The sequence below is a fragment of the Phyllobates terribilis genome, unplaced genomic scaffold (assembly GCF_046119375.1).
Source record: "Phyllobates terribilis strain yellow unplaced genomic scaffold, ASM4611937v1 Scaffold_3__8_contigs__length_932513732, whole genome shotgun sequence".
NCBI lineage: Eukaryota > Metazoa > Chordata > Amphibia > Anura > Dendrobatidae > Phyllobates > Phyllobates terribilis.
Genome location: NW_027362763.1, coordinates 425,994,948 through 426,001,803, shown reverse-complemented (window position 1 = coordinate 426,001,803; position 6,856 = coordinate 425,994,948).

The window sequence follows — 6,856 nt, the reverse complement described above, 5'->3', positions numbered from 1 at the left end:
TGTTTTCTGTAAAACATTGACATTTGATACATTAGCAACAAACCAGGGTCTAAGATTTTGCCCTTGCTTTTATGCAGTAATTATTCAGGAAGGTCTATCTACTTTAAGCTCTGCTACATGTCCACCAAACCTATAAAAAACATTATCTGAACGTGAACACAGTATAGGTTCCTGCAAAAGCTGAACTATGTGTGCAAATGTTTTTTAAAGTGAAACTTTGCAATGGTAATTATATAGGCCACCGTTAAATATTTTGCAGGTCTACCATTCTAAATGGGTTAAATACAGTTTGTAAGGTTGTGCCTAGACCTCTCTCTAAAACCATAACTTGTTTTTGTCCCATCGACTGTAGTGCAAATGTGTTACGAGATTGGAGAATAGTGGAATTTCAAAGAAAACTTAAATGTGGTCAGAAAAATTGGGAAGATAGATAAAACTAATGTTACATAGGTTGAAAAAAAGACCTGGTCCATCAAGTTCTACCTTTCTCCATCAATTATATATTTTTTTATCACTAAATGTGAATGAAGCCTGAATCTTCCAATCATACTATCAGCTATAAACCTTAAAAAGGGACAGTAACGTGTATTAATAATTCTTGATTATATAATCAGTTATTTTTAATACAAAATGAAATGTTGTGTTTTAACAGTTTATTCATTTTTTCTGCAGCCGCTGAGTGCTACCATTTTCATTTGCAGGTGTGTAAATGTCTGAGCACAACACTTACACCGCTAATACGGCAGCCCGTATCCAATCACATCTTCTACACTGTGGTTCCCTCCAGCTGTGACATGGTTATGCCTCCTGGGTTGTCTAGGTCAGGGTTCCCCAACTCCAGTCCTCAAGGCCCACCAACAGGTCATGTTTTCAGGATTTCCTTAGTATTGCACAGGTGATGGAATTATTGCCTGTGCAGGTGATGCAATTATCACCTGTGTAATACTAAGGAAATCCTGAAAACATGACCTGTTGGTGGGCCTTGAGGACTGGAGTTGGGGAACCCTGGTCTAGGTCATAGATTTGGGGGAGTCAGATGCCTTTTTTTGTAGCTCACAGCTGTGCTGCGAGCTACAATTTGCCCGTCACTGTTCAGCGCTAGTGGTGACAGGGTATGCGGGAAGCAAAGGTGCCAGGATGTGGTGAGCGGTGAGTATCAAGGTGGTGACCAGCAGTCTGACACTGTACTGCTGTCAGGCTCCGCACAGTTCTCACTGCTGGAGAAGTCCCTGCCGCAGGGCCGCTTTGAGCAGTGAGAGCGCTGTTTTTCAGCAGATTTCTTCCAGTGGTGAGAACAGCACAGTAGCCTGGAATTATTAGTACAAAGTCAGGCTGCCAACTCAACACTGCTGTCACTGCATTGTAACCATAGTCAGTTTTTTATGGCACATTCCCTTTAACCCCTTTCTGATGTGGTCGGTGATGGTACATCTTATTGACCTGGGCCAATTGGACCAGGCACGTACTATTAATAACCAGCAATCAGGCGCGCACACAGGCTGTTCGGGCGCGATCGCCGCCGGGTGTCAGCTGATTCTCACAGCTGACACCCGGTGCTATGTGCATTTTGAGTGCAGTTTGAGTTTTTTATTTTTTAAAAAATATACTGTTATCATAGGCCGTTTGTACAAAAACCTTTCAATTGTTCTCTAATAGTTATTTGACTGGAAAATTACAATGACTGCAATTCATATAGGTAATTTGGGAAAATCTGAGAAAATATTATTTGCAACAGTGTATACCCATAAATAAATATGAAAAAAAAAAAAAAAAAAAAAAGTACACATATTTGGTATCGCCGCGTCCGGAATGACCTGACCTTTAAATTGTTTCACTAGTTAACCCCTTTAGTGAACACTGTAAAAAAATTAAATAAAAAAACGAAGCAAAATACGATGCTTTATCATCATACCGCCAAACAAAAAAAATAGAATAAAAAAGACGAATGTAAATAAAATGGTATCGCTGGAAACGTCATCTTGTTACGCAAAAAAACAAGGCGCCATACAGCTCAGTCAGCGGAAAAATAAGTTCTAGCTCTCAGAATAAAGCGATACAAAAAAATTATTTCTATAAAATAGTTTGTGTAAAAGCGCCAAAACATAAAAACATATATAAATATGGTACCGCTGTAAACATACTGACCCGAAGAATAGAAGCTACCTTATCAATTTTACCACACGCGGAACAGTATAAAAAAAAACTAATTCCTGAATTGTTTTTTGTTTATTCTCCTCCCCTGGAATAGAAAGCTGTCAAAAAATGTCATGACCCCGACAATGGTACATAAAAAACGTCAACTTGTCCCGCAAAAAACAAGGCCTTACATGACTGTCGGCCGAAATATGGAAAAATTATAGCTCTCAAAATATGGGGAAAAAAGCGTTGTGTCTGACAGCTGACAAACATAAAAACCCGATATAAATCTGGTATTGCTGTAATCACACAGACCCAAAAAAAAAAAAAAAGTCTAATCACTTATACCGCACGAGTAACGGCATAAGAAATAAAACTTAATTCTTTACCTGCAACTGATTTGTTCATTCTGCCGCCCAAAGATTACAGTATGGCTTGGCACACATTTGTCCTGCGCCGAGTGCTTATACCGGGGTTTCCGTGTAAATCTCTGAAATACTTGATTCAGACGGAACACCCGGCGGACGATTTCCTATAATGAGGCAGATGGAGATATTTTGGACACTGTCTGGCCTGTGATCTCACGGTGTCAGTCTTTTTATTAGGTGTGCATGAAAGAAATTGCTGTCAGCCACAGTTTTGTGAACCTCTGAAGAAAAAAAAAAAAAAAAGACACCGCTGAACAGAGGCCAGACGGAGTCCAGAGTAACTCTGCTGCCTCATTATAGTGAATGGATCCATCATGGATTTCATCTGAATTGTGTCACTCAGAGATTTAAATGGAAACCCCGATATCAGTGCTCAGCATAGAGCACAGCATAAATGGGAACATTTTACATAATATTTTGGATCACAATAAAAGCTTCGACTCAATCCACAAAAAAGGCAAGCCCACACTCAGATCTGTCATCTGTTAACGGAAATATAGGGTTAGGCTTCCACGTTACAAGTAGCACAAAGGCACTGGAAAAGCGAAATGACCCTTGCCCCGCAAAATAAATTCAGCAAATTCTATGCTTCCAAATACTAATGTCCACCTCCCTTTTGAGTCCCACAGTGTGCCTAAACCGCAGTTAGCATCCACATGTTTGGCATTTCTGTAGCAATGAGAGCCCGCCTAATTAACGGGTGAATGTTTCCAGAAGCACGAGCTGGGCACAATGTACAGGCACTACTACGGAAGTTTGCAATTTTCACTCAGCAATATCCACTGTTGCTTGTTTCTGGAAAACACCCATGTACTGTAGTTAAATCCTCACCATACCTGCAGATAAATTCCCAAAGGGGTATAATTTCCAAAATGTTATCATTTGAGGGGGGATTCCACTATTTTAACGCTTAAGGGCTCTGTATATGGAGTCCCCATACTATTCTAGGAAAATCTGCACTCCAGGAGGCAAATAGCGCTCGGTCCCTCCCAAGTCTCGCCGTATGGCTAAGCAGTATGGTACAGCCACATATGGGGTATTTCTACATTCAGCAGAAATTGTGGGCCAAATTTTGGTGCCATTTTTACCCATTTGCTTGTGTGAAAATGTAAAATCTCGGGCTAAAACAATTTTGATGGTAAAAATTGAATTTTTTTTCTTCACTGCCCAATGCTATAAAATGCTGTGATCCACCTGTGGTGTCAACATGCTCACTGCACCCCTAGTTGAATTCAGTGAGAGGTGCAGTTTGTAAAATGAGGTCTCCTGTTCTGGCACTTCAGGGGCTCTGCCAATGTGACATGGCACCCTCAAATCAGTCCAGCAAAATCTGAACTCCAATATGGGGTATCGGCGTGCATAGGAAAAATTGCACAACACATTTTGGGGTCCATTTTCTCCCACTATCCTTGTGAAAATAATAAAAAAAAATTGGGCCTAAGACAGCTTTTGTGGGAAAAATATATATTTTTTTATAGATCCATGTTGTAAAATTCTGTGAAGCACCTGTGGGTTCAAGGTGCTCACTGCAGATCTAAAAAAAATTCCTTGACAGGTCTAGTTTCCAAAATGGGGTCACTTGTGGTGGTTTTCCACTGTTTAGGCACATCAGGGGCTCTCCAAATGTGATATGAAACCCGCAGACCATTCCATCAAAGTCTGCGTGACAAAATGTCACTACTTTCTTTCTGAGCCCTGCCTTGCGCACAAGCAGTAGTTTTTCTGTACATATGATGCATCTGTGTGCTCAGGTGAAATTGCACAACAAATTTTAGGGTCCATTTTCTCCTGTTACCCCTTTAAAAATAAAATATTTCGGGCTAAACATTTTTTGTGGGAAAATGTGATTTTTTTCTTATTTTCACAGTTCCACGTTATAAACTTATGTGAAGCACTTGAGGTTCAATGTGCTCACCACACATGTAGATAAGTTCCCTGAGTGGGGTCTAGTTTCCAAAATGGTGTCACTTGTGGGGGGTTTCTACTGTTTAGGTACATCAGGGGCTCTCCAAACGCAACATGGCATCCACTAATTATTCAAGCAAATTTTACATTCAAAAAGTCAAATGGCGCTCCTGTTATGGTCCGAACGTAGATATTTGTGGTGGATCGGGATCGCAGGGCCCTCCATTCCCTCCCTCCTTCAGGAACCCAGCGGTGGCAGCATCAGAAGAGGTGAGATGCTGGGGGCCGGTGAGCGGCGCAGCTTTCCGATGTGCGTGGCCATCTTCCTAAAGCTGTGATCTATAGGAAAATGGCCGCCCGAGCCGGCACACACACAGACCTGTAGCACGAGCGGCCATTTTCCTGTAGATCACAGCTTCAGGAAGATGGCCGCACACACCAGAAAGCCGCGCCCGCAACTCCCCGCTGCTGGAGCACCGGCTTCCTGAAGGACTCTGCCTCCTGTGACCCTTGGTCCACCGCCCCCCAGGTAAGATACCGTACCTAGTCAGTCTATAAGACTACTCCCATCTTATAAAAATATTTTTTATCCTATATTCCACCCCAAAATTAGGGGTGCATCTTATAGTCCGAAAAATACGGTAAAATGTTCATTGAATTGTAAAGCGCTGCGGAATATGTTGGCACTATATAAAAAGATTATTATAAAAAGATTGTTTTCTTCCACATTCCAAAATTTCCCGTAAAGCACTCGAAGGGTTAAAGAAACTTCTTGAATGTGGTTTTGAGCACCTTGAGGGGTGCATTTTAGAATGGTGTCACCTTTGGGTATTTTCTGTCATATAGACCCCTCAGTCACTTCAAATGTGATGTGGTCCCTAAAAAAAAAAAAAATTTTGTAAATTTTGTTGGAAAAATGAGAAAATCGCTGATCAAATTTTAACCCTTAACTGCCTAACAAAAAAAAAAAAAATTTTGGTTCCAAAATTGTTCTGATGTAAAGTAGTATGTGGGAAATGTTATTTATTAACTATTTTATGTGACCTATCTCTCTGATTTAAGGGCATAAAAATTCAAAGTTTGAAAACTGCCAAATATCAGATTTTACCACTATCAACATGTCATGAATAGTGTTGAGCATTCCGATACTGAAATATCGGGTATCGGCCGATATTCACTGTATCGGAATTCCGATACTTAATTCCGATACTTTTATAATATCGAATACCGGAATCGGAAGTTCCCATAATGCCTGCGCTCTGCAGTGTCTGTGAAGGATGACAAGCTGGATGGCAGCGCTCAGCTGCGATCCAGCTTGTCATCAGAATGCCATCCCAGCGTGGGAGAATTCTCCTGATTGTTTAAAAGCCGGCGGGCGGTAAAAAGCCGCCGGCTTTTAAACAATCACACAGCCCCATACTGCTTCCCCGCAGCCTCCCACCCCGATCCTCCGCTCCACTCGCCACCTCCAATCCCAATCGTAAATTAGGACCGGGCGGGGAGCGCAGCACCAAGGAGCGAAGGACCCGGGCGGGGAAGCCGGCAGTGAAAAGACTTCACCGCCGGCTTTCCCGTTCTGTGCTGCGCTTTCCCGCCGGTTATTTCAAATGAACAGCTGAGGTATCAGGTGATGCCGATCAGCTGTTCATTTAAAGTAGCCGCAGTGCCCTCAGAGGGTTCATGTGAGTTCATGCTTGACTGCATGAACTCACATGAACTTTCCCACGGCCGCACAGGTCAGCCTCACCTCCCAGACCCGTCATGATTAGTGTGTGCGGGGTGTGTGTGTGCGGGGTGTGTGTGTGCGGGGTGTGTGTGCGGGGTGTGTGTGCGTGCGGGGTGTGTGTGTGTGCGGGGTGTGTGTGCGGGGTGTGTGTGCGGGGTGTCTGTGCGTGCAGGCAGACATAGGCCGATGTGACACTACTACTCCCATCGGCCTATGTCTGTCCCCCATCCACTCGTGCCAGCAGGATCAGCTCGATGGGAGCAATAGTTCCCATCAGCCTGATCCTGCTATATAAATTGCCCTACTGTGTCCCCAATAAATGTTAGATACATGTCATTGGTGGCCAGTGGTTACCTAAAAGAAATTAGTTTATACATTACCTGTCCCCGCCGATCGCCACCTAAAATAAAGTAAAAAATAAAAAACTACACCTATACTCACCTAGACACCTAATTCCCCGAAGCCATCGATCTCCTGTAATAAAATATAAAATAATAAACCACAACCTTATCCTTACCCCTCCGTAGCAGTCCACGAGTGTCCCACGAAGATCTCCAGTTCAGAGCAGCCACATAGAATGTGACCGCTCTGAACCGCTGCCGCCGCTAGAATGACGGGGCCGTAAGGGTTCACCAGAGTTAAGGCAGCGCTGCTCCGGTTA